Below are 25,152 nucleotides of genomic sequence, written 5' to 3'. Positions count from 1 at the left end.
TTGGCAAATGTTATTACACACCTCTGGAGCTGGTGGGACTTGACCCAGGCCTCCCAGTGTAGGGAGTGTTACCGCTGTGTCGGAAGATGAACACTATCCGCACTCATATACTCTTCCTCCAAAGTGAAAATAAATGTGAAGTATACATTTTAACCCCCTTCTCTGGGCTTGTTGCTCCTACGTTTCACCCCAAAGAGAACATGTTGGGCCTGTAATCTCCCTAGTTCCACTTTGACTGAATGATGCTATCCCAATTACCCACCAGGGACAGAGTGACTGTAATTGCATCTTCTACTCAAAGTAATTGGTGACCTGACTATACAGGTTGCTTGTACAGCATCGTGAGGCTTGATACCAGTAGATAAAATGCTTTCAAAATGAAGTGAATACACTGTGCAACAGTTAAAATTGATTCACGTCATTCAATTAGTATAAATGACTTCCATATAATAAAACAAGCTAATCAATGCAGTACTTTTTATGGGAATGTCGGAATAGACCATTGAGCTCAACAAACCTACTCCACCATATACTACAATATGACTGATTGAACACCTCAATGCTTTCTATCCAAGCTATCTGATAACCCTTTACGCAACTGGTAAACAGAAATCTATCATTCTTTAAATGTACTTAAAAACTGAGCTACTACAGTCCTCAGGCAGAGAGAATTCCAAAATGATTAGTAGTAGTCGTCAGGAACATGTAGAATCTGGAAATAAGAGAAGTTGTGTAGCATGGCAGAAGTAATCTTAATCTTGGGTGTCTTCAGTCGGCATATAAACGAATTGGGCACTCCAGCTATAGAGAACAAATTTCTGGAGTGTGTTAGGGATGGTTTTCTAGATCGGCATTTTGAAGATCCGACTTTTTTTTGTATTCACTTGTGAGATGTGGGTGTCTGTGGCTGAGTCAACAATTATTGCCCAACCCTGGTTGCATTTGAACATGGACTGCTTCAGTCTCTGAGGAGTTGGGAATGGTGCTGAACATTGTGCAATCATCAGTGAACATCCCCACCTCTGACCTTTATGATGGAGAGAAAGTCATTGATGAAGCAGCTGAAAATGGTTGGGGAACTCTTGCAGAGATGTCCTGGAGCTGAGGATTAGGTTAGATTAGATTAGGTTAGATTACTTACACTGTGGAAACAGGCCCTTCGGCCCAACAAGTCCACACCGACCCGCCGAAGCGCAACCCATCCAGACCCATTCCCCTACATTTACCCCTGCACCTAACACTACGGGCAATTTAGCATGGCCAATTCATCTAACCTGCACATTTTTAGACTGTGGGAGGAAACCGGAGCACCCGGAGGAAACCCATGCAGATACGGGGAGAATGTGCAAATTCCACACAGTCAATCACCTGAGGTGGAAATTGAACCCTGGTCTCTGGCGCTGTGAGGCAGCAGTGATAACCACTGTGCCACCATGCCACTCACTGACTTCCAACAACCACAACCATCATTCTATATGCTCGGTATGACTCCAACCAGCATAGAGCATTCCCCCTGATTCCCATTAATTCCAGGTTTGCCAGGGCTCCTTGATGTCACACATGATCAAATGTGACCTGGATGTCAAAGTCTGTCACTCTCACCTCACCTCTAGAATTCAGCTGTTTTGTCCATTTTTGAAACAAAACTGTAATAAGATCAGTAGCTGAGTGGCCATGGCAGAACCCAAACCGGGCGTCACCGAGCAGGTTATTATTGAGCAGGTGCTGCTTGGTAGCATTGTTAATCACACCTTCCATCACTTTACTGATGATTGAGAGTAGAATGAAGAGGCAGTAATTGGCCAGGTTGGATTGTCCTTCTTTTTGTGTACTGGGCAATTTTCCACATTGTTAAGTCGATGCCAGTGTGTAACACTATTGGGAGAGCTTGACTAGCAGAATGGTGAGTTCTGGAGCACAAGTTTTCAAGTCCAATTGCCCGAATTTTGTCTAGAGCCTTTGCATACCAGTACTTTATTGTATGGAGTGTATTGAATTGACTGGAAGACTGGCATCTGTGATGCTGGAGATCCATTAGGGCACGCTGAGGTGGATAATTTACTTTGCATTTCTGGCTGAAGATTATTGAAAATGCTTCAGCCTTATCTTTTGAACTGATATCTTGGCCTTTTCCATCTTTGAGGAAAGTGATATGTATTGAGCCACGTCCTCACCGATTTGTTGAATTTTCCACCACCATTCCTGAGCAGATGTGGCAGGATTGCAGAGTTTATTTCCGACCTGTTGGTTATAGGATTGCTCTGTCCATCACTCTATGCTTATGATGTATGGCATGTAATTAGTCCTGTATTATAGCTTCACCAGGTTATCCCCTCATTTTTAGGTATATCTGGTGCTGATTCTGCACTCTCCATTGAACCTAATATCATGCAATGAAAATGGCTAATTAATAATCTTGTGAGAACCTTTAGGGATGAGTGAAAGGCCCCTTTAAACCCACCACAAATACATTAATAAATATCCCTGGGATCATATCAGCTCAAGTCCTATTAAGGTGTAGCCTGACCAGCTTGCACAGATTCCATCTGCCCCAGGTTCTAGTGCCTCTGAAATCTAATGGGCTTCCTTCTACACCGTTTTCCAGCTATGTATTTAAGCGATTAGTCCGTCTGTTCTTAAACTCACCAGCACATGGCACTGGGAGTAATCCTAAGATTACCGTGCTTGAGGTCCTGTTTTTTAAATTTCATTCCTAACTTCCTGAAATCTACCTTCAGGACCTCATCCCTCTCCATACCTCTAGTACTGTTGTGTTCCACAACTTCTGGTTGAACCCCCTACCCTCGTGTTCTGAAACTTCGATCAAGCTTGTGTAAGCAAAGACACATCTTCAGATGTGTTTGTCTGGGACACAGAGTATGTCCCTAATTTAACAGGAAATCAGGACTGTAGGATATACACTTCACTTGTCTCTGCTGACTTACCATCCCATAACTTTGAAAATGCCCTTTAAATAAATATAATATTACCATAAAAATTACCAGCAACCTAATTCATTCACATTAACCTTTTTTACATCCTCAATGTTTTACTGTTTATTTTACTTCTCTTTCCTTTGTTCCTTCCTGAAATCCAAGTAGCATTTTCTTCTTTATAAAATTATACTTATATTAGTTTTACACAGTTTCTCGCCAATCAATACTGTTGCAGATTTCCAGTGACATCCCTATGAATTAAACTGTACCCTGTTCCCTGTGTTTTTTTTAAACTTTCGGTCTTCCTCTAAGCACTGTATTGAGAATGAAATGTAGTTTGGCACATCCAAAACCTAATTTGACTGGTTAGATTTGAAATAAAACTTACTTGCCTGTGACCTGATTACTTACATTTGTGTTTTATTTTCCTCTGTTTTTAGATTAGATTACTTACAGTGTGGAAACAGGCCCTTCGGCCCAAAAGGTCCACACCGACCCGCCGAAGCACAACCCACCCAGACCCATTCCCCTACACCTAACATTACGGGACAATTTAGCATGGCCAATTCACCTAACCTGCACATTTTTGGACTGTGGGAGGAAACTGGAGCACCCGGAGGAAACCCACGCAGATAAGGGGAGGATGTGCACACTCCACACAGTCAGTTGCCTGAGGCAGGAATTGAACCCAGGTCTCTGGCGCTGTGAGGCAGCAGTGCTAACCATTGTGCCACCCAATTGTCAGAGAAAGTCAGGGATCCAAGATTGTCCAATATTTGCGAGGTATTAAATCCCCCAAAAGAGACATCAACCATTTAGAGATGTTCTAGACACATTGTTCCATTTCTTTCTTGCCCAATCCACTGCTCCATTTGGCGTTCTACAACTAACTTGTTTGTCATTTAATCTCTTCTATGTTTCATCCTAACACAGACCCTTTTTGTTCTTTTCGTACCTTTCTCTGTTCAGCTACTTAAAATCAATTGCACTTCTAACATTTCAATTTAAAAAAAAGTAATTTGATCTTGAAGTGAGAGTGTCACTGGCCAGACCACTATTTATTGTCCACCTCGAATTGTCCTTGAGCAGACTGTGGCAAGCTGATTACTTGAATAGCTACAGTCCATACTTTGCTGGCGTACCCATTGTACTGTTAGGAAGGGAATTGCAGGATTTTGACCCAGTGAAATTGAAGAAAAAGTGATTTTAGTTCCAAGCCTGGATGCTGGGAAGGGGAATTTGCAGTTGGTGGTGTACTCATGGTACGCTTGAAGATGCTGTTGAAAGAACCTTGGTGTGTGGCTGCAGTGTATCTTGTATATGGTGCACACTATTGCCACTGAGCCCAGATGTCATGGGGAGTGAATGTTTAGGTGGGCAAACAGGGTGTTGATCAAGTGGGCTGCTTTGTTATCATTGAGGAGAAAGTGAGGTCTGCAGATGCTGGAGATCAGAGATGGAAATGTGTTGCTGGAAAAGCGCAGCAGGTCAGGTAGCATCTAGGGAACAGATGCTGCCTGACCTGCTGCGCTTTTCCAGCAACACATTTCCATCTCTGCTTTCTTATCACTTGTGCTGAGCATCTGGAGTTTTGTTGTTACAGCAATTCCAGACAAGTGGACAGTTGTCAGTCACACTCTTCAGTTATACCTTGTATGCTTTGAGGAGTCAAGAATTAAGTTACTTGCCACAGGCATGTTTTTGCATTACAGCCTCTGGCCTGCTCTTGTCACCACGATATTAAAATGGCTGTTTTGACTTACATTTCTGATGAATGCTGTTGATGTGGGAGGAGTTAGTGATTGTCATGTCATTGGCTGTCAAGATCTGATGATGGTCTGACTCATTCTTAGGCCATATGACAAGAGAAATAAGAGCAGGAGTAGGCCAATCAGCCCATCAAGCTTGCTCTGCCATTCAATAGGATCATTGCTTATCTGACATGTCCACTATACTGCGATTTCTCTGTAACCCTTGAGACCCCTAATAATCTCTCATTAGAGATGGTCTGAGGGGTAGAAAATGATATTGAACAATATGCAGTTATCTGAATACATCCCCATTACTGACCTTGTGGGTGACGGGAGATCAGTGATGAAACAATTGAAGAATTTTCTGATGAAAGGCCACGGACTGAAACCATTAACTGTGACACACTCTCCACAGATGCTGCATGTTCTGCTGAACATTTCCAAGGTTTTATGTCTTCATAAATAGTTTACTTAGTTGCAGTCCTAGTGAGGGGATTAAGCTATTGAGAAGATTTTGAAGCCTATAAATTCAAGAAATTAATGCCTTTCAGTATTTTAAACATTTGTATGAATGCAGTGCATTTTATAATAAATGTATAATTATCTTGTTTTCCCAAGCAGTTTCTGTTGGGAAAATAATCAAAATATGATAAACTGTGGCTAAGTTCTGTGGTTGTGCAGTGCAGGATGAGCTTCATTCAGTTAACAATGATTGTAATTGCCCTGCTATTATGTGCTGACACTGGCTGGAAAATACTATTGAATTGTCGTCTGTCTCCAATGCACTTCAAAAACATCCTGAACATTCTTAAGAGAAAATGTAGTTCAGAGAGTTCTGGCTTCTTTTACTGATATATGGCACCCACTGAAGGGTGCATGTGATTTTTCCCACCAGTTCCTAATACAGTAACAAGTAGAGATTAAAAATCCTTCTGGGAAAGAGAGTATGTTGTTGATGTTGATTTACAGCACAATTTTTTTTTTTTGTTTGTCATTTATAGGCTGATTATTTGATGCATGTTATAAATCTCTATAAATACAAGAGCTGAGAGCAATCCTATTCTCTCATGCCCATCCTCATGACTCAGATTCACATTTGCACTAGCAGGATATTTCTCCCACACCTTCGCTCCTGCAAGGCTGAGATGACATAGCTCAATACAAATTATGTCTAGGGGGTTTGTAACCATACCAGATGGTTGCAACTAACTCCTGACCCTTTAGGAAGCAACTTGTTCAACAACCAGCCTGAAAACTGCAACCTGCAACTGAAGACACAATTGAAGCATTGGTGCCTCTGTATTCTTGAAGGAGCCAGAGCATGTGATAGCTTAGATTGTAACAATGCAGCTGGATGGTGGGCTTCCTCTTTGTTTGCGGTCCCCTGCCATGTGAGTGTGACATCATGCTTACCATTTCTCCACTAGGTGTTGCTGCCATTATTAGAGTCATGGAATCATATAGCATGGAAACAGTCGCTTCGGTCTAACCAGTCCACGTCGACCATGTTCCCAAACTAAACTCGTCCCACCTGCCTTTGCTTAGCCCATTTCCCTCCCGACTCACGAACTTATTCAAATGTCTTTTAATCATTGTAACTGTACCTGTGCCCACCACTTCCTCTGGTAGTTCACTCTATACATGAACCACTCTCTGTTTAAAAAAAAGACCCTAAAGTCCTTTTTAAACCTTTCTCCTTCTCGCCTTAAAAATATGCCATATCATTTTGAACTCCCCCATCATAGGGAAACAATCCTTGTCATTCACCTTACCTATGTCCTTTACTTATGATTTTAAAAACCTCAGTAAGGTTTCCCCTCAACCTCCCATGCTCATCCTTCCAATATTAAGCTTTCATTTTTACTTGTCTATTTGGTGCCCCTTATTTTCCTTTTTGAATATGCTAACTCAATCCGAAAGGCTCAATCCAATAATTCCGAGATTTTGACCAAGACCTTGATCCAGGAATTGTTGAAGAAATGTGATGCATTCACCTTCTTGTGGCTTAGTATTTTGTGCCTTGTTATCCCAAGCCTTGGTTAGACCCCATTTGAAGTATAGTGTACTGTTTTGATCTCCCTACCTAAGAGAGGATTCACTTGCTTTAGTAGGAATATAGCAGATATTCATTTGGCTGATACAGGGGATGGCAACACTGTACTATGGGAACTGACTGATTTGACTGGGCCTCTATTCACCTGTGATAGGGTTAGGAGTGGGAAGGATGAGATGGGATATAATTGAAACCTATACAGTTCTAACAGGCCTGGACAGACAAGATACAGGGAGGATGTTTTCACTGGTTGGGAAGTCTAGAACCAGGGAATATGGCCTCAGGATATGGGATGTACCATTTAGGAATGAGATGAGGAAAACATTCTTCATTCAAAGGTAGTGAACCTATGGAATTCTCTACCACAAGGCTATAGAGGCTAAGTGACTGAATATATTCAAGAAGGAGATAGATCCATTTTTAAATTTTAGAAGTCTGAAGCGATAGACAATAGACGATAGACAGTAGGTGCAGGAGTAGGCCATTCTGCCCTTCAAGCCAACACCACCATTCATTATGATCATGGCTGATCATCCTCAATCAGTATCCTGTTCCTGCCTTATCCCCATAACCCTTGATTCCACTATCCTTAAGAGCTCTATCCAACTCTTTCTTGAAAGTATCCAGAGACTTGGCCTCCATAGCCCTCTGGGGCAGAGCATTCCATACACCCACCACTCTCTGGGTGAAGAAGTTTCTCCTCAACTCTGTTCTAAGTGGCCTACCCCTTATTTTTAAACTGTGTCCTCTGGTTCGGGACTCGCCCATCAGCGGAAACACGCTTCCTGCTCCAGAGTGTCCAATCCTTTAGTAACCTTATACGTCTCAATCAGATCCCCTCTCAGCCTTCAAAACTCAAGCGTATACAAGCCCAATCGTTCCAATCTTTCAGCATAAGATAGTCCCGCCATTCCGGGACTGAACAACCCTAATCCTACTTGTCTTGTCCTGCTGTGTTTTGTCTGGCCTGTTAGAGTTTCATACTTCACCACTGCTTGTGTTTGTTTCTTATTGTTTACTCTGACATATTACCTCATTGCTCTGAAGAAGATTCTGTACATTAGCAAATCATTTTTTTTTGTCACTCTTTTTTCCACTGACCTTTTACCACTTTCCAGCTTTGGTGGGTCCACATTCTTCTCATATTATGCAGACGTTATCAATAATTTCTTCTGTCCTTTCAGATTGCCAAAGCTGTGCTAGTCTCCGTGATGCAACTGGAACAGTTCAAGAATTTTTGCTCAGTGGATCACTTTGTGCTTGAACCAAACTGAACCCTTCTTTTCAAACAACTGTAAGTCTTTGGGGATTTTGACTGAGAATTATGTAATATTGCATGATGGACATCCTTATCATTACAATAGTGAATTTCAAGGAAACATAAGCAGCTGAGCACATGACTGAACAGTTTTGATCTCATCCCTGACTTACCTCCAATATGTTTCCCCCGGTGGGCAAAGTTTTACTTTGCTCTTGGATGGAATAAACCTAAGAGTGGGAGCAAGTGGGGAATGATCAACATTAGACTTGGCATGCTCATAGCATCTGCACCATTACTCGTGAATCATAGTGTCTTGCAGCGCAGAGGAAACCATTCAGCCCATGGTGGAAATGCATTTCACATTGGCACTGTTCCTTTTGCTGTTTACAGCAAATCCATTCTGTGGCTAGGTGGTAGAAAATGATTTTGTATGTGAATTTATTTAGCATTCACCTAAAATATTCAGTCAATGTCAAGGTATTATCAGCACAGTACTTCCTTGTGCCCTAAAGATATGTGGGCCAGAAAATGGTTACTTTTCATTTGTTTATGGGATGTGATCATTGCTGGCTTAGCTAGCATTTATTGTCCATCCTAAATTGCCTGGGGAAAGTTGTGGCCCAGTGTCTTTTTGAGCTGCTATAGTCCTTGTGATGTCGGGGTAGCTGCTGTTACGAAGGGAGTTCTGGGATATTAACCCAATGACACTGAAGGAACCATGGTGAGTTCCAGGTCAGGATTGTGTGACTTGGAGGGAACCAGGCAGTGGTTGTTCTCCCATGTATCTGCAGCCTGTGTCTGACTAAGTAGTAGAGGTTGAGGGGTCAGGAGGTGATGTTGATAATGCTCAGTGCACATTGGCTGTGAAGGCAGTGAATGCTGAAGGTGGTGGACAAAGTTAAGTGAACTACTGTGTCCTGAATGTGTCAAACCTCCTGCCTGTTATTGAAGCTACACTCAACCAGGCAAGTGGATGCCATCTCACCTCAGACTGCTGGTGGATAGACTTTGGGGGGAAGAGGAGGTGATTTCCTTGCTGCAGAATTCCTAGCCACTGGATCTCAATGGCCAGTCTAATTCAGATGATTGTCAATAATAACCTCCAGAGCTGAAAATGTATTGCTGGAAAAGCGCAGCAGGTCAGGCAGCATCCAGGGAACAGGAGAATCGACGTTTCAGGCATAAGCACTTCTTCAGGAATTCCTGAAGAAGGGCTTATGCCCGAAACGTCGATTCTCCTGTTCCCTGGATGCTGCCTGACCTGCTGCGCTTTTCCAGCAACACATTTTCAGCTCTGATCTCCAGCATCTGCAGACCTCACTTTCTCCTCAATAATAACCTCCACCTTTGCCTCCTGCATATTCATAGTAGGATATTCAGTGATAATAATGCTATTGAACGTAGAGGGGCAATGGTTCAATTCTTTTCTTTTTGGCATTGGTCATTATCTGGCACTTCTATGATATGAGTTACCTGCCACTAATCAGCTGAAGTCTGAATATTGTCCAGGTCTTACTGCATTTGGGCATGGTCTGCTTCATTATGTGAGGCGTCATGGATGTTGCACAATCATCAACAAACATCCCCATATCTGACCTAATGATGAAAGGAAGGTAATTGATGAAGCAACTGAAATGTCCTTGGAGCTGAGCAGACTGACCTCCACAATCATCATCCTTTGTGCTGGGTATAATTCTGGCCAGTGGAGAATTTTGCACCTGCTTCCTATAGACTTTAGTTTTGCTATGGCTCCTTGATGTCACACTCTGTAAAATGTAGCTGTGATGGCAGTCATTCTCACTTCACCTCTGGAATTCAGTTGTATTGAGGGCCTCTGTTTGTTATTTACTGTAATTTCATGTTGATCTTAGCTGAGACCATCTGTTTTGAAATCCTGCCTTCAAAGGCACATCTGGATGAAGATCTATTCAGGAGTGGAATTGAAGATAAATGCAGTTTAGGTGCTGAGTAAAATAGATTAAATGCAAAAGTCAATTACTGAAATTCTTAAATGCAGAATATGTCTGAAAATATTTAATTGGGCAGCGTTTGGAAAAGAGAAATGGAGTTTACATTTCACTTATTTGTCTCTACGGATGCAACTTTGCTTGCTGTTTATTTCCAAGACATTCCTAAGAACATGCTGATTCCTGCTTTATTGGCATCAGATGAAGGAAGGTGTAGATTGATCAAGGATCGACAGTATAAGATGTAAGGCCTGGAGTATCACTTGATTTACCTTTCACTGATTGGATCAAATTTTGCACAAGTCTTTCCTTAGGTGATTATATCTGTGAGATAGGGCCTGTGATTTATTTCTTCTGTTAAAACAGTGGCTGCCCTTTCTTTCTGTTAAAAAAGGTAGAAGGTTTTCATTGACTGTCGAGTGATTTGGAATGTCCTGAGTTTGTGAAGTGTGGTATGTAAATGCAGATCTTTCATTGTTGTGGAATACAGGGGAACCTCGATTATCCGAACGAGATGGGTGGGCACTATTTAGTTCGGATAATTGATTATTCGGTTAATCGATTAAATGCCTTTCCTCTAGGGCTCAGAGTTTTTAAATTCTGCTCCCCCGTTCAGCCCGCCCCCCCCGCCCTAAAACCATCCACCACTTCCCCGCTGCCCCCCCCAAACCTGTCCAACAGCTCCCCTGTCCCCCAACCCCATCCAACACCACACCCAAGTGTCCAAAACCGCCCCCATCTGCCCCCCCATCCCTGTCCAAACTGCCCTGCCCTCTGTCTGGCTGCTGGACACCAAGAATAAGTGCTGCCTTTGTGGGATAAGACTCCAAATTGCGCATGCACACGCATGCGTGCACAAATGCGCACACACAGTTATCTGCAACTTTTTGACAGGTTCCACCTCTGCCGTGTACAGGACAATGTTGGTCAGATTATCTGGGGAAGTGGGGGAGAGGAGGAGGGAGGTTTAGGGTGCACCCCTCTGTAGAGCTCTAGGGAAAGTGTGGGGAGAGAGAGAGGACGGGAAGTCAGTCATTTGGAGACAGTGCCTGTTTAATCATTGTAAACAAAAGATGTGATCACTGTTGGAAACACTTCTTTGAGTAATGTTTCCATCAGGACCTCGAGATCTCCTTCAGATAATCTGATTTGCTGATAATTAGTATTCGGATAATCGAGGTCCCTCTGTTAACTGTGCATTGTCCTTGGAAGGGAAGATGCACAACACCTTTTACCTACTTATGCTTTGTCTTCTCCCAGATTGCGGCTCATTATCAGTGATCATCAAAGTGGAATGAGACTGTGGACTAGAGGTGCTCAAGAGATCTGTCTTGCTTCATAACACAATGTAGTGTATTGTTAATTTAAGTACATGAGGCACAGTAACTTAGAAGCTCCAATCCTAAAACGTCCCTTTGAAACCATTTAAGTTTTAAAATGCTGACCCATCCAGCAATGCCCACATCTCATGAATGAAGAAAAGATATTTTCTATAACATTTTTATTAAAACTGCTATGTATTTCCCATTTCAAAAAAATAAGGAATTGTTCCAAATGAGATACCAGTTTAATATAACTGTATGTGAAAATCAAAAATAGCAATAAAACTCTGATTATGAAAAATTCATGGTGGCAGCTCAGTATCTATATTAAATAAGGAAGCCAAACTCTGCACTGTATTCCAGGTGAACTTTGACTAGTGCCAATAGATAATTTTAGCAAGATTTCACTATTTTTCTACTCGGTTGCCTTTGAAATAAAGGCTAACATTCTATTTGCCGCCTTGTTTGCATTTAATTAATTTGCTAGACTTTGAAGATCACAAGAAGCAAAGTGGATAATGGAGATCCTGTAAATGGAGTATATCTGGACTTCCAGATGACATTTGATAAGGTGTCAAACAGAAGGTTTATATGCAAGTGAGATCATATGGGTTAGAGGTAATTTATTAGCTTGGATAGAGGATTGACTAACCAGCAAGCAGAAAGTTGGGGTTAATGGATCTTTTCCTGGTTAGCGACATGTATCTAGATAGAACATAGAAGAATACAGCGCAGTACAGGCCCTTTGGCCCTCGATGTTGCGCCGATCCAAGCCCACCTAACCTATACTAACCCACTATCCTCCATATACCTATCCAATGCCCGCTTAAATGCCCATAAAGAGGGAGAGTCCACCACTGCTACTGGCAGGGCATTCCATGAACTTGCGACTCGCTGAGTGAAGAACCTACCCCTAACTTCAGTCCTATATCTACCCCCCCTTAATTTAAAGCTATGACTCCATACACGGGAAAAGGTTCACACTGTCAACCCTATATAACCCCCTAATCATCTTGTACACCTCAATCAAGTCACCCCTAAACCTTCTTTTCTCTAATGAAAACAGCCCCAAGTGTCTCAGTCTATCCTCATACGATCTTCCTTCCATACCAGGCAACATCCTGGTAAACCTCCTCTGCACCCGTTCCAGTGCCTCCACATCCTTCCTATAGTATGGCAACCAAAACTGCACACAATATTCCAGATGCAGCCGCACCAGAGTCTTATACAACTGCATCATGACCTCAGGACTCCCGAACTCAATTCCTCTACCAATAAAAGCCAGGACGCCATATGCCTTCCTCACCGCACTATTTACCTGGGTGGCAACTTTCAGAGATCTGTGTACATGGACACCAAGATCCCTCTGCTCATCCACACTACCAAGTATCCGACCATTAGCCCAGTACCCCATCTTTTTGTTATTCTTCCCAAAGTGAATCACCTCACACTTAGCTACATTGAATTCCATTTGCCACCTTTCTGCCCAGCTCTGCAGCTTCTCTATATCCTGCTGTAACCTGCCACATCCTTCCTCACTGTCAACAACTCCTTCGACTTTCGTATCATCCGCAAACTTGCTCACCTAACCTTCTAACCCCTCTTCCAGGTCATTTATAAAAATGACAAACAGCAATGGTCCCAAAACAGATCCTTGCGGAACACCGCTAGTGACGGCACTCCATGAAGAAACTTTGCCATCAACTACTACCCTCTGTCTTTTTCCATCCAGCCAATTCCTAATCCAAACCTCCAACTCACCCTCAATGCCATATCTCCGTATTTTCTGCAGTAGCCTACCATGGGGAACCTTATCAAACGCCTTACTAAAATCCATATATACCACATCTACCGCTTTCCCCTCATCAACCTCCTTCGTCACCTTTTCAAAGAATTCAATAAGGTTTGTGAGGCACGAGCTGCCCTTCACAAAACCATGCTGACTATCCTTGATCACATTATTCCTATCCAGATGTGCATAAATCCTATCCCTTACAATTCTCTCTAAGACTTTGCCCACAACAGAAGTGAGACTCACCGGCCTATAGTTACTAGGGTTATCCCTACTCCCCTTTTTGAACAAGGGAACCACATTTGCTATCCTCCAGTCTTCTGGCACTACTCCTGTAGACAAAGAGGACATAAAAATCAAGGCCAATGGCTCTGCAATCTCCTCCCTTGCTTCCCAGAGTATCTAATGGGGTCCGGCAGAGTTTGGTCGGCTGAATTCAAATATTTACAATCTATATGAATGACTTGGATGCAAGGATAGAATGTACAGTAGACAAATTTGCAGATGACACTAAAACAGGTGGGAGAGTGAGTTGCAATGAAGAAAAAGGAACTTTACAAATGGATATGGATACGTTAGGTGAATGGGCCAAAGTTTGGCAAATGTTTTTGACCTGGATAAGTGTGAGGTTATCCTTTTTGATTGTAAAAGTGGAAAGTTAACATATTATCTAAATGGAGAAAAACTTTGGAGTTCTTTGGTGCAGAGGGATGTGGGTGTCCTCATGCATGAATCGTAGAAAACTAGAATGCAGGGACAGCAGATAATGAGAAAAGCAAGTTAAATTTTGGCATTAATTGCTAAAGGATTAGACTATAAAAATAGGGAAATGTCGCTGTAACTGTAAAAGGCATTAGTCGTTGTCGGCAAGTAACTCACTTCCTGACTCCCCAAAGCTTGTCCATCACCTACAAGGTACAAGGAGTGGGCGGCACAGTGGCACAGTGGTTAGCACTGCTGCCTCACAGTGCCAGAGACCAGGGTTCAATTCCCGCCTCAGGCGACTGACTGTGTGGAGTTTGCACATTCTCCCTGTTTCCTCCAGGTGCTCCGGTTTCCTCCCACAGTCCAAAGATGTGCAGGTTAGGTGAATTGGCCATGCTAAATTGCCCGTAGTGTTAGGTGAAGGGGTAAATGTAGGGGAATGGGTCTGGGTGGGTTGCGCTTTGGCTGGTCGGTGTTGGACTTGTTGGGCCGAAGGGCCTATTTCCACACTAAGTAATCTGAAAAAAAGTCAGGAGTGTGCTGGAATACTCCCCATTTGCCTGGATGAGTGCAGCCTCAACAACACTCAAAAAGCTTGATACCATCCAGGATAAAGCAGTCACTTGATTTGTACTATGTCCACAAGCATCCACTCCCTCCACTGATGCTCAGTAGTAGCAGTGTGTACTAGCTACAAGATGCACTGCAGAAATTCACCAAAGATCCTCAGATAGCACCTTCCAAATCCATGACCACCTCCAACTAGAAGGACAAAGGCAGCAGATACATGGGAACGCCACCACCTTCAAGTCACCACCCTCCTCCCCCCCCGCCCCATCCCAACACCACCCACCATCACCACCACCACCACCCCCCTCCCAAGCCACTCAACATCCTGACTTGGAAATATATTCCCATTCCTTCACTGTGGCTCGGTCAAATCCTGGAATTCCCTCCCTCATGGCATTGTGGATTATTCCATAGCAGGTAGACTACAGCAGTTCAGGAAGGCAGCTCACCACCAGCTTCTCAAGGGCAACTAGGGCCGGGCAATAAATGTCAGAGACACCCACATTCCACAAATGAATTTAAAAAGTCTTCCAGTTACTAATTCATGCATAATTGTGTGTTCACTGACATCCAGTGACTCCTAGCTCCTTCCCTACACCAGTATCACCACCAAATTGACTTAAAAATTATCCACTATGCATGCAGTTCCTTCCACTAATTTGTCGAGTCTTCTTGCTGCAAATGCCCCTAGTTTTAATCCTTACTCCCGTTCTGAGTAGTTTTCACCTGTGTTTCGGTTGCATTACTTTATAAAACCTGTACAAATCTGACCATCAACTGAGCTTTTGGTCAGCACCGCTGTGTCCCTGCCTCTCCTGTCATCAAAGACTCCGTTGACACTTTCTCCTTTTTTCACTCTTGCAAATAATGTAGCTTATTTACTGTGTTAAAAATGCTAAATGTAGACTGTTGTAAGAGCATATTGTTGTGCTAAAAGCTTGCATTCAGCCAGTTTCTCATTTACAATTGCATGTACTGAGCATAAAAAGAATCAGAGAAATGTTTGTTTAATTACTTAATTCTCTTATAATCCTGATTTACTGGATTTGTTAATGCATGTTGAACATTGGATTTTGTTGCATCCATTAGCACAACTTTTATCAACTGGAATGTCTCAGTCTTGTGGCATGCCTCCAGCATAGAGGGTACACATGTGAGAGGAATATGGAATCTGCGGCAGGCAAATAACAGGAAGCAACAGAATTCCTGCTGAGCAGGAATGCTGATATTTGCTGTCTTTTTTTCCACTGTAATATTACGGAGAATCAGTCTGTAGTGGAAGCTCTGACAATTTTCTAACCCTGAAAAGAAATAGATTCACATTATTCCTCAGAATCATCATAGTAGCATAGACCCACACAGTACAGAAGAGACAACTTGGCCCATTGAGTTTGTACTGCCTAAAAATACAGTAATACTTAAACTTTTCTGCATTAGAACCATAGCTTTGAATGATATGACACTTGAAGTGCGCATCCAAGTATTTCTAAAGATTGTGAGGTTTCCTGCCTCAGCCACCCTTCCAGGCTGTTCTTTCAAGAACCCCAGCTCCCTTTGGTTGCAAAGCTTTCCTCAAATCTGCTTTAACCCACCTGCCTTTCATTTTAAAATTATTTGTTATTCTTGAGTCTTAAGGGGAACAGCTAATTGTATTTACCCTGTTCACTGTCCCTCGTAATCTTATGCACCTTTATCAGGCCCACTCTCAACTTTCTCCACTGTAAAGAAAACAACCTCATCTTATTCAGCCTCTCTTCATCACTGAAATACTCCATTCCTGGCATCATCCTGTTGAATGTCCTATCCACTCCCCTCAGTGCAATTACATCCTTCGTATAATGTGACCAAAATTACACACCATACTCCAGCTGTGGCCTAACCAAATTTCTGTACAACTTCAACATAATCTCCCTGCTCTTGTAATCTGTACCACAATCCATGACTGTAAAGGCAGGCATCCTGTGTGCCTCCTTAACTCCCTATTAACCTCTTGTGTAACCTTCAGGAATCTGTGGACAAGCATCCTAAGAACCCTCTGTTCCTAAGAACCCTCTGTTTCTATGAACTTGCTGGTGTCCTGCCATCCATTGAGTATGCCCTTGTCTTGGTTCTTCTTCCAAAGTGCATCACCTCACATTTATCAGGGTTAAACTCCATCAGCCACTGACCTGCCCATATGACCAATGTATTTATATCCTCTTGTGACTTAACACCTAACCACTGTCAACCACCAACCAATTTTTATGTCATTATAAACTTACTACATTCTAATCTACATCATTTATAAATGTCACGTGATAAGGGACCCTGTACTGATTCCTGTGGTGCAGAAGTCACAAAATCAGCCTTCTAACACCACCTTCTGTCTCCTGTTCCTGACCTAACTCTTATGTCTCACTTATCATTATTGTTACTTGGTTAATATTACTAATGACAAAATATTTTCAAAGAATGGTGATGTAGGTTGCTTTCAGGAAAGTATTGATGCACAACAGGGATTGTATGAACTGCTTGTTCTATGTTAATTTGACTGTGAAAGGATTTCCAGTAGTTATAGCAATAGACATGACCATCCAAATGGAGTTTGGGGAAGGATTTGTAGAATCCGTACACTTAGTCCATTGAGTCTGCACCAATACTCCAATACTCCTTCCAATTTAATCTGTTGCATTCACTGCTCACAATGCAGTCATCCATATTTGAGAGACCAAATACAGACTGGGTGACTGCTTTGTGCAACACCTTTGCTTAGTTTGCAAACATGACCCAATGTTGTGATCACATGCCATTTTGACTGACCTCTTCCTGTCACATTCACATTGTGTCCTTGCTCTGCCAGTGTGTCCCAGTGAGGCTGAATGCCAGCTTGAGGAAAAGTAACTTGCCTTCTGATTGGGCACTTCACAGAGTTCTAAACTCACAGAACTTCAGCCTATGACTTTTTGTCATTTACATAAATGATTTGGATGCGACCATAAGAGGTACAGTTAGTAAGATTGAAGATTACACCAAAATTGGAGGTGTAGTGGACAGCGAAGAGGGTTACCTCAGATTACAACAGGATCTGGACCAGGTGGGCCAATGGGCTGAGAAATGGCAGATGGAGTTCTGGAAAGATGATGTGAAAGTTGAAAGGGTTCAGAAAAGATTTACATTTTCACACAGAGGGTGGTACGTGTATGGAATGAGCTGCCAGAGGAAGTGGTGGAGGCTGGTACAATTGCAACATTTAAGAGGCATTTGGATGGGTATATGAATAGGAAGGGTTTGGAGGGATATGGGGGAAAGTGAGGACTGCAGATGCTGGAGATCAGAGCTGAAAATGTGTTGCTGGTTTTATTCTCAGAGCTGAAAATATGGGCTGAGTGCTGGCAGGTGGGACTAGATTGGATTGGGATATCTAGTCGGCATGGACAGGTTGGACCGAAGAGACTGTTTCCATGCTGTACATCTCTATGACTCTATGACCTCTGACCTCCCACCTCCCCTTTCCATTCGTTTTTATTTTCCCCTCGTCAATCTGAATTATATTTTTGAGAGAAAGCTGGTCATTATTCTGCCATTAATAGACACTAAAGACCAGAACTTTGTTTCCATACTGCAAAAATACCACTTATTTTAGCCGGCTATCACCCCATGACATCTTCTGTTATTTAATTTCACCCATCCTCGAACCTATCCCAGGCATTTCCTTTTGCTCTACTTTCCACCTCCACATTTCAACAGCAAAAAACCCATCACATTTCTGCCTCTCTTCAGTTCTTAAGAAGTCATATTTGCTTCGAAATGTTAAATCTGTTTCTCTCTCCACGCATGCTGCAAGATCTGTTGAATATTGCCAGTATTTCCTGTTTTTAATTTTGATTTCTGGTAACAGTTGTTTTTGTTTATATAATTATAAGTTGTTGCAATATACAGTACTTGCCTTTTGAAAAATCCATTTATACGGTGATACTTCAGGCTAATACACCACAGCCATCTTTTTGGCTAAGGCGTTAAACCAGGATCCCATCTGCCCTACTCGGAGATATTGATGGAGGAGTTCCTTTGATATCCTACACAACATTTATCCTTTAATCAGTCAACCAAAATAGATTGACTAGTTATTTTCTCTCCTTCTGTTTGGTAGCATTTTTTTTTGTGCACAGCTTTGAAACCCTGAACGATCTTCACCCCAACAATCCTTGATGCTGCTCTTATATGCTCATTGGTGCTCTTTTTGACTTCTGGTATGGGCTAATGCTCGTCTTCTGAGCTATGATCCTTCTGCCGTCTGAATTGTCTTAAATCCATGTACTTAACTGATTCTCCATTCTGGGCCTTTAACAGTTCCCTTCAGTTGTACTTTTGGACCTTGTGTCCTCTATGTTTTCCCTTTCTACTAGACTAGAGTGCCGCTGGAAAAGCACAGCAGGTCAGGCAGCACCAGGAATCCTGATGGAGAGCTTTTGCCCGAAACGTTGATTTTCCTGCTCCTCGGATGCTGCCTGACCTGCTGTGGTTTTTCAGAGCCACTCTAATCTAGATTCTGATTTCCAGCATCTGCAGTCCTCACTTTTCCCTTTCTGCTGTTTGGCGTTTGTTCTTTGTCCTCCTCAATTGTAAAGAGCTTTCTGACATTGCTCTATTTGAAAATTGCTTGAGAATGGAACTCATTTGCATGTAGAATTTAAGGCATCCAGTTCAGTATCTCTATCGGAGAATCCATTCATTTTACCATGAATGTCTGGAGAAAATGTTCTTTTGGAATTAGTGGGTGTGGAGGGACCTGGGTGACATGAGTCATATAAATTTAGTATGCAGTAAATACCAAAGGTTAAAATGCTTGTTGACAGAGTCCAGTCATTTATTTTCCTAGTCAGAGTTTTATTTCTAGTCCATGCATCACAAACTCCAACCACATAGGATTCCAGTATCCTCTATGTACAGTCAAGTGCTTGTCCAATTAGCCCTTAGTTAAAATCATCTCACGCATAACTCCCAGGCCATACACGATGATAACATGCGCAGAAATGATCATAAGGCAAATGGCATGTTGCCATTTATTGCGAGGGAGTGCAGCTGTATAAGCTTTGAGACCACATCCGGAGTGCTATTTCCAACTTTGATCTCCTTACCTGAAAAAAGTATAAATCAAAATTTTTAATCAATTCACCACAGATTCACTCAACTCCTTCTTGGATGAAAGGCTTTCCCTTTCGAAGAAAGATTGGACAGGTTTGGTCTGTACCCATTAGAGTTTAGAAAATTTAGAGGTGATCTCTTTTGAGGGGATCTTGATAGGATGGATATCTGGCAGATGTTTCCTCTTGTGAGCAGACTAAAACTATGGGGCATAGTTTTTAGAATAAGGGATCTACTTTTTATTATAACGATGGGGAGAAATATTTTCTTTCAGAGGATCGCTGGAGTCGTTGTACCTGCATGCTAGTTTTTTGCGACTCGTGCAGATGCATACCCAGATCCCTCTGCACTGAAGCTCACTGAAATTTTTCTCCATTTAGATATATGTTGTCTTTCTTTTCCTCCAACTAAAATGGATAACCTCACATCATCTACCTTAAGCTTCATCTGCTAAATTTTGGCACTTTCACCTAATTTATGCATATCTTTGTGTGGATTTCTTCATTGCAATTTACTTTCTCACCTATTTTAGTGTTAACTATAAATTTAACTACTGTATGTTCTTTCCTTGCATCCAAGTCATTCATACAGATTATAAATAGGTACTGAGGACTGAACTCTGTGACACCCTACTAATTGCATGTTGCCAACCAGAGAAAGACACATTTATGCCAACTCCCCACTTTCTGTTGATTCGCCAATCCTCTACACAAGCGAATAGACTACTCCGAAACCCGTATGACCTGACTTTGTGTATTGTCCTTTTGTTCAGTACCTTGTCAAATACCTTCTGGAAATCCAGATATACTCCAACTACACGAGCCCCATTATCCACTTTGCTTTTTATATCTTCAGAGAACTTTATAAATTAGTCAAACATGATTTATCCTTCATAAAACCATGATAATACTGATGGATTGTATTTTGACTTTCCAAATGTCCCTTTGTACTTTCTTAATAGTAGATTCCAACAATTGCCGAACCAAGTACATTAAACTAAATGGTTTGTACTTTTCTACTTCCTCCTTCTCTTTTTGAATAAGGGTGAAATATTAACATTTTTCCAATCCACTGGAATGTTTCTTGCATCCAGGGAATTTTGGGATATTATAACCAATGATTGCACTATATCTGCTGCCAATTCCTAGGATGTAGGTCATCAGACCCTATCTTCAATCCCAGTCGTTTGCATGGTACTTTTTTCCTTGGGGTGATTGTTCTAAGTTTCCCTCCTTTTATGTAATTTCTGCATTACTTGGAATATACTAGTGTCCTTCACTGTGAAAACTGAGGCAAAATATTGATTTAGTGACTCCACCATTTTTTTGTTTCCCACTATTAACTCCTCGGACTCATCCTCCAAGGGACTTTAGCTACTCTTGTTCCGTTCATATACAAATAGAAACTTTTGCTATCTGTTTTTATGTTTTATGCTAGTTTTATTTCATAATTTACCTTTGCTGTTTTTATGAATTTTTTAGTTAACCTTTGTTGATCTTAAAAGATTTCCCAATCTTGCAGCCTGTCACTCACCTTTACAATATGATATGACTTAGTTTTTGTCTTTATATTACCTTGCTTAGCCATGGATGCTTTATTTCCCCTCTTACAATCTTTTCAGGAACATTTGTTATTTGGGAGCAATTGAGTATTTCCTTAAATGTCTACCACTGCTCATCAATTGTCCTGCCTTTCAGTCTTCCTGCCCAGTCCATCAGGGCTAAATTTGTTCTCATGCCTATGTAATTACCTTTGTTTCACTCCAGAATGTTAGTGTGGAACACCACTTTCTCGCTCTCCAAATGAATTTGAAATTCTAGTATGTTATGATCACTCTTCCTTAGAGGATTCAATACTATGAGATCATGAATTAACCTGACCACATTACACAATACCAAATCCAGAATAGCCAGCTTCCTGGTTGGTTATTCAACATGTTGCTTTTGGCAACAATTTCCAGTACATTCAATGCACTCTCCCTTGAGGCTATCCTAGCCAGTTTGGTCAATCCAGTCTGTATGCACATTAAAATCATCAATGGTTATTTCTGTATCTTTCTTATATATCACAGTAGTTCCTGGTTTATACTGTGCTCCACTACGGAGCTATTGTTTGGGAACCTGTAGATCACTCCCACAAGGAATTTTTTCTCTTTCCATTTTTTATTTCCATCCAGATTGATTCGATGGCTTGGTCTCCGGTGCTAATCTAATTTCTCATGACTGCACTGACATTGTCCTTTACCAACAAAGCGACATCATCTCCTTTTCCTTCCTGCCTATTCTTCTGAAACAGAGTACCCTTGGATATTCAATTCCCAAATCTTGTCTCTATGCAATCACAACTTAGTAATCACTATCAAATCAAATGCATTCTATTTGCAATGTTAACTTGTTCATTTGATTCTGAATGCTTCATACATTCAGATATAAAGCCTTTAGGTTTCCCTATTCTTATACGATTCTTTGGTGCGATGTGGCATTCATGCATTCTGTCACTTCCTTTTCTGGCAACAATCGGACTCATCATGAACCTGCATCCTGCCTTCTCCTTTGATTTCCTAATTTTCCTTTCACCTGAACTCTCCCCCTTCCCTCCCCCCTCTCTCCCTCTCTCGATCTCTGATTTGCTCGCTGCCCCACCTAATATTTAGTTTAAAGCCCTAGTTATGCAATTCGCCAGGAATCTAGTCACAGCATGATTCAGGTGAAGCCCCTCCCATTGGAACAGCTCCCTCCTTCCTTAGTGCTGGTGCCAATCTCCCATGCATTTGAAACCATTTATCCCACATCAAAGGTTGAGTCATGCATTTATCTCTTTAATCTTGTTGATCCTGTGCCAATTTGCTTGTGGCTCAGGTAGTAATCTGGAGATTATTACCTTTTTGGTTCTGCTTTTAATTTAGCCATTAGCTACTCATATTCCCTCAGCAGAACTTGTTTTCTCATTCTACCTTTTCTTGTTGATACCTACATGGACCATGACAACTGGATCTTTCCACTCCCACTCCAAGTTCCTCTGCAAACCCAGATGAGCCATCCCAAATCCGCAACACAGCCTATGGGACTCTTGATCTTGGCCATAGAGAACAGTGTCTACTCCCCTGGCTATATTATCCCTGAATGCAACTCCATTTCTCTTTCCTGCCCCTCTTGAATGGCTCCCTGTACCATGACGAATGATGAATTTGTTCATCCTCCCTACAGTCACTTTTCTCATTCCCCGTGGAGTAAGAATCTTCACAAGACCTGAGGCACCTTTAGCATTTCCTCCTAGATCCCTCTACCTGCCTTGCTCATAGTCACACCCTCCTGTCCCTGACCACCAACCGAATTCGAGGCCATTTCCTGCCTCCTGAAACACAGCCTGAGACAAGACTGAATGACGTTTTTGATTGATGAGAGATTTGAGAATTATGAAGTGCAGACAGGAGAGTACAGCTGAGACCACAGCCAGATCTTATTCAATGGTTGAGTTGGGCATGAAAAGCTAACTGACTTAATCCTACTCCCACAAATAGGTGCTATTTGCATGTCATTAAATTCTGGCCAAATTAGGGTTAAAACCCCAGGCCTTCCACTTGGCTACAGCCCTTGATGTTGAAGCACAACATTTTGAAACTTACCATCACTAAACAATTGACAAGGCATTTGGCATTAGGATCACTTCACAGTAACTGGAATGGAATCCCATTGGGTCATTTCTGTGTCCTGTCACAAACATCTGCGTAGTTTGGTCCCCTTCCTTCAGGAAGGTTACAATTATTTTGAAAGCAGTTCAGAGGAAGTTTGCTAGATTGATACCTGGAATGACCAAGTGTCTTATGAAAGAAAGGGGTGGGTTTGTTTCCACAGGAAGGAAGGGGTGATTGGATTGGAGAGTCTATGATCCAAAATGGTCTTGAAAAGTTGGATGTGGAAAGTGTTGCCACTTGTGGTTGAGTGCAGAGGTAGGAAGTAGAACATAGAAAAACACAGTGCAGTACAGGCCCTTTGGCCCTCGATGTTGCGCCAATCCAAGCCCACCTAACCTACACTAGCCCACTATCCTCCATATGCCTATCCAATGCCTGTTTAAATGCCCATAATGAGGGAGAGTCCACCACTGCTACTGGCAGGGCATTCCATGAACTCACGACTCACTGAGTAAAGAGTCTACTCCTAACATCTGTCCTATACCTACCACCCCTTAATTTAAAGCTATGCCTCCTCATAATAGCTGACTCCATACGTGGAAAAAGGAAAAAGTACTTCTTTAAAAGTTAGCGTCACCAATTTTGAACAGAGATGAGATAGTTTTTTTTCTCTGACAGTTAACCCGCTGCCTCAGTAGGTGGAGTCGTGGAATATTTTTAAGAGGGAGGTAGTTGCATTTTGTTTAGGCAAGGGAATTGAGGCTAATTGGATAGATAGGAATGTGGAATTCAAAAAAAAAACAGATCAACCATCATGAGACAGTGGATGTTGTCTACATGGACTTTACTAAAACATTTGATAAGGGGATCCCTTATCTTTAGGGATACAGGGATCGGTAGGGGGATAGGTCTGGGTCAGTTGCTATTCAAAGGGTTGGTGTGGACCCAATGGGCCAAATAGGGGTTCTGTGGTTCTGTGATTCTGTTGAATGTTGGGCAGGTTGGAGAGACTGAATGGCCCACTTTGGCTTTTAATTCATATGTTTATATATTCTTTTCTATGGCTGAACTTAATACAATTAATTAACACTGCAGGTTACTTGGGGGTATAATTTAAGTCACGATTGGAAAGCTGACAGTGAATCTGTTTCCATGCTGTACATCTCTATTACTCTATGAATCACACAGAAGGAGACCATTTGACCCATCATGTCTATATCAGCTCTTTGACAGACTTATCCAGTGAGCTTCCCTCTCTCACTCTTCTCATAGCCTGGCATGATGATGAACAAGCTGACTGGGTTGTTGAATGACCAGCCCTGGAATTTCCTGTCTGGTTTCCTATTCAATTGCAGATCAAGATTCGCTGAGAACAATGAGCAAGAAATTTGAAAAGATTGGGAGAACAGAAACTGTTGCAGTAGCTGTGAAGTAACCCTAGATGTCTCTGACACACTTTTTGAAACATTGCACAATGAAAAGAGAGTAAAATCTGTGGCAAAAGGACTTGGCTGCGTCAGTTTGTTTTGTATCGCAACAATCAGCTTTGAAGTCTGAACTTTGCATCCAGTTGGGTCAGATTCTCTGGCAAGTGTGCTTTGTTGCAAAGAGTGGGAAAACTCGGAATGTGTTGTGTGAGCATTAACTTCTGCCACATGCAAGTGTTCAGAATTGCAGAGGACATTGTGAATGTTGGGTGATGGAACCAAAGTTTGTCAAGCTGTGGTATCTAGGAAGTGAATCAGTGGAATGGATTAATGTTGGTCTTGCTATTGCTGAATAAATGATGTTCTAAGTAATTTCTCAATAGTAATGACCTGTGACTATGAGGTAAAAACAATGACTGCAGATGCTGGAAACCAGATTCTGGATTAGTGGTGCTGGAAGAGCACAGCAGTTCAGGCAGCATCCAAGGAGCTTCGAAATCGACGTTTCGGGCAAAAGCCCTTCATCAGGAATAAAGGCAGTGAGCCTGGAGCGTGGAGAGATAAGCTAGAGGAGTGTGGGGGTGGGGAGAAAGTAGCATAGAGTACAATG

General features: G+C 42.0%; 1 protein-coding gene across 5 annotated transcripts in view; it reads left to right on the top strand.

The window, feature by feature from the left end:
* The window catches only part of disp1 (dispatched homolog 1 (Drosophila)), a 366,584-nt gene that overhangs the window by 43,256 nt on the left and 298,176 nt on the right, over nt 1-25,152 (top strand). For all 5 annotated transcript variants that reach the window (XM_043687321.1, XM_043687317.1, XM_043687322.1 and 2 more), the window contains exon 2: nt 7,925-8,034. The gene's annotated coding sequence lies outside the window, so the exon portion shown is untranslated. The remainder of the gene's footprint in view (nt 1-7,924; nt 8,035-25,152) is intronic.

This window comes from Chiloscyllium plagiosum, chromosome 3 (genome assembly GCF_004010195.1).
Source record: "Chiloscyllium plagiosum isolate BGI_BamShark_2017 chromosome 3, ASM401019v2, whole genome shotgun sequence".
NCBI lineage: Eukaryota > Metazoa > Chordata > Chondrichthyes > Orectolobiformes > Hemiscylliidae > Chiloscyllium > Chiloscyllium plagiosum.
Note: the sequence above shows the minus strand (reverse complement) of the source record. Positions and strands in the feature narration are given on the sequence as shown.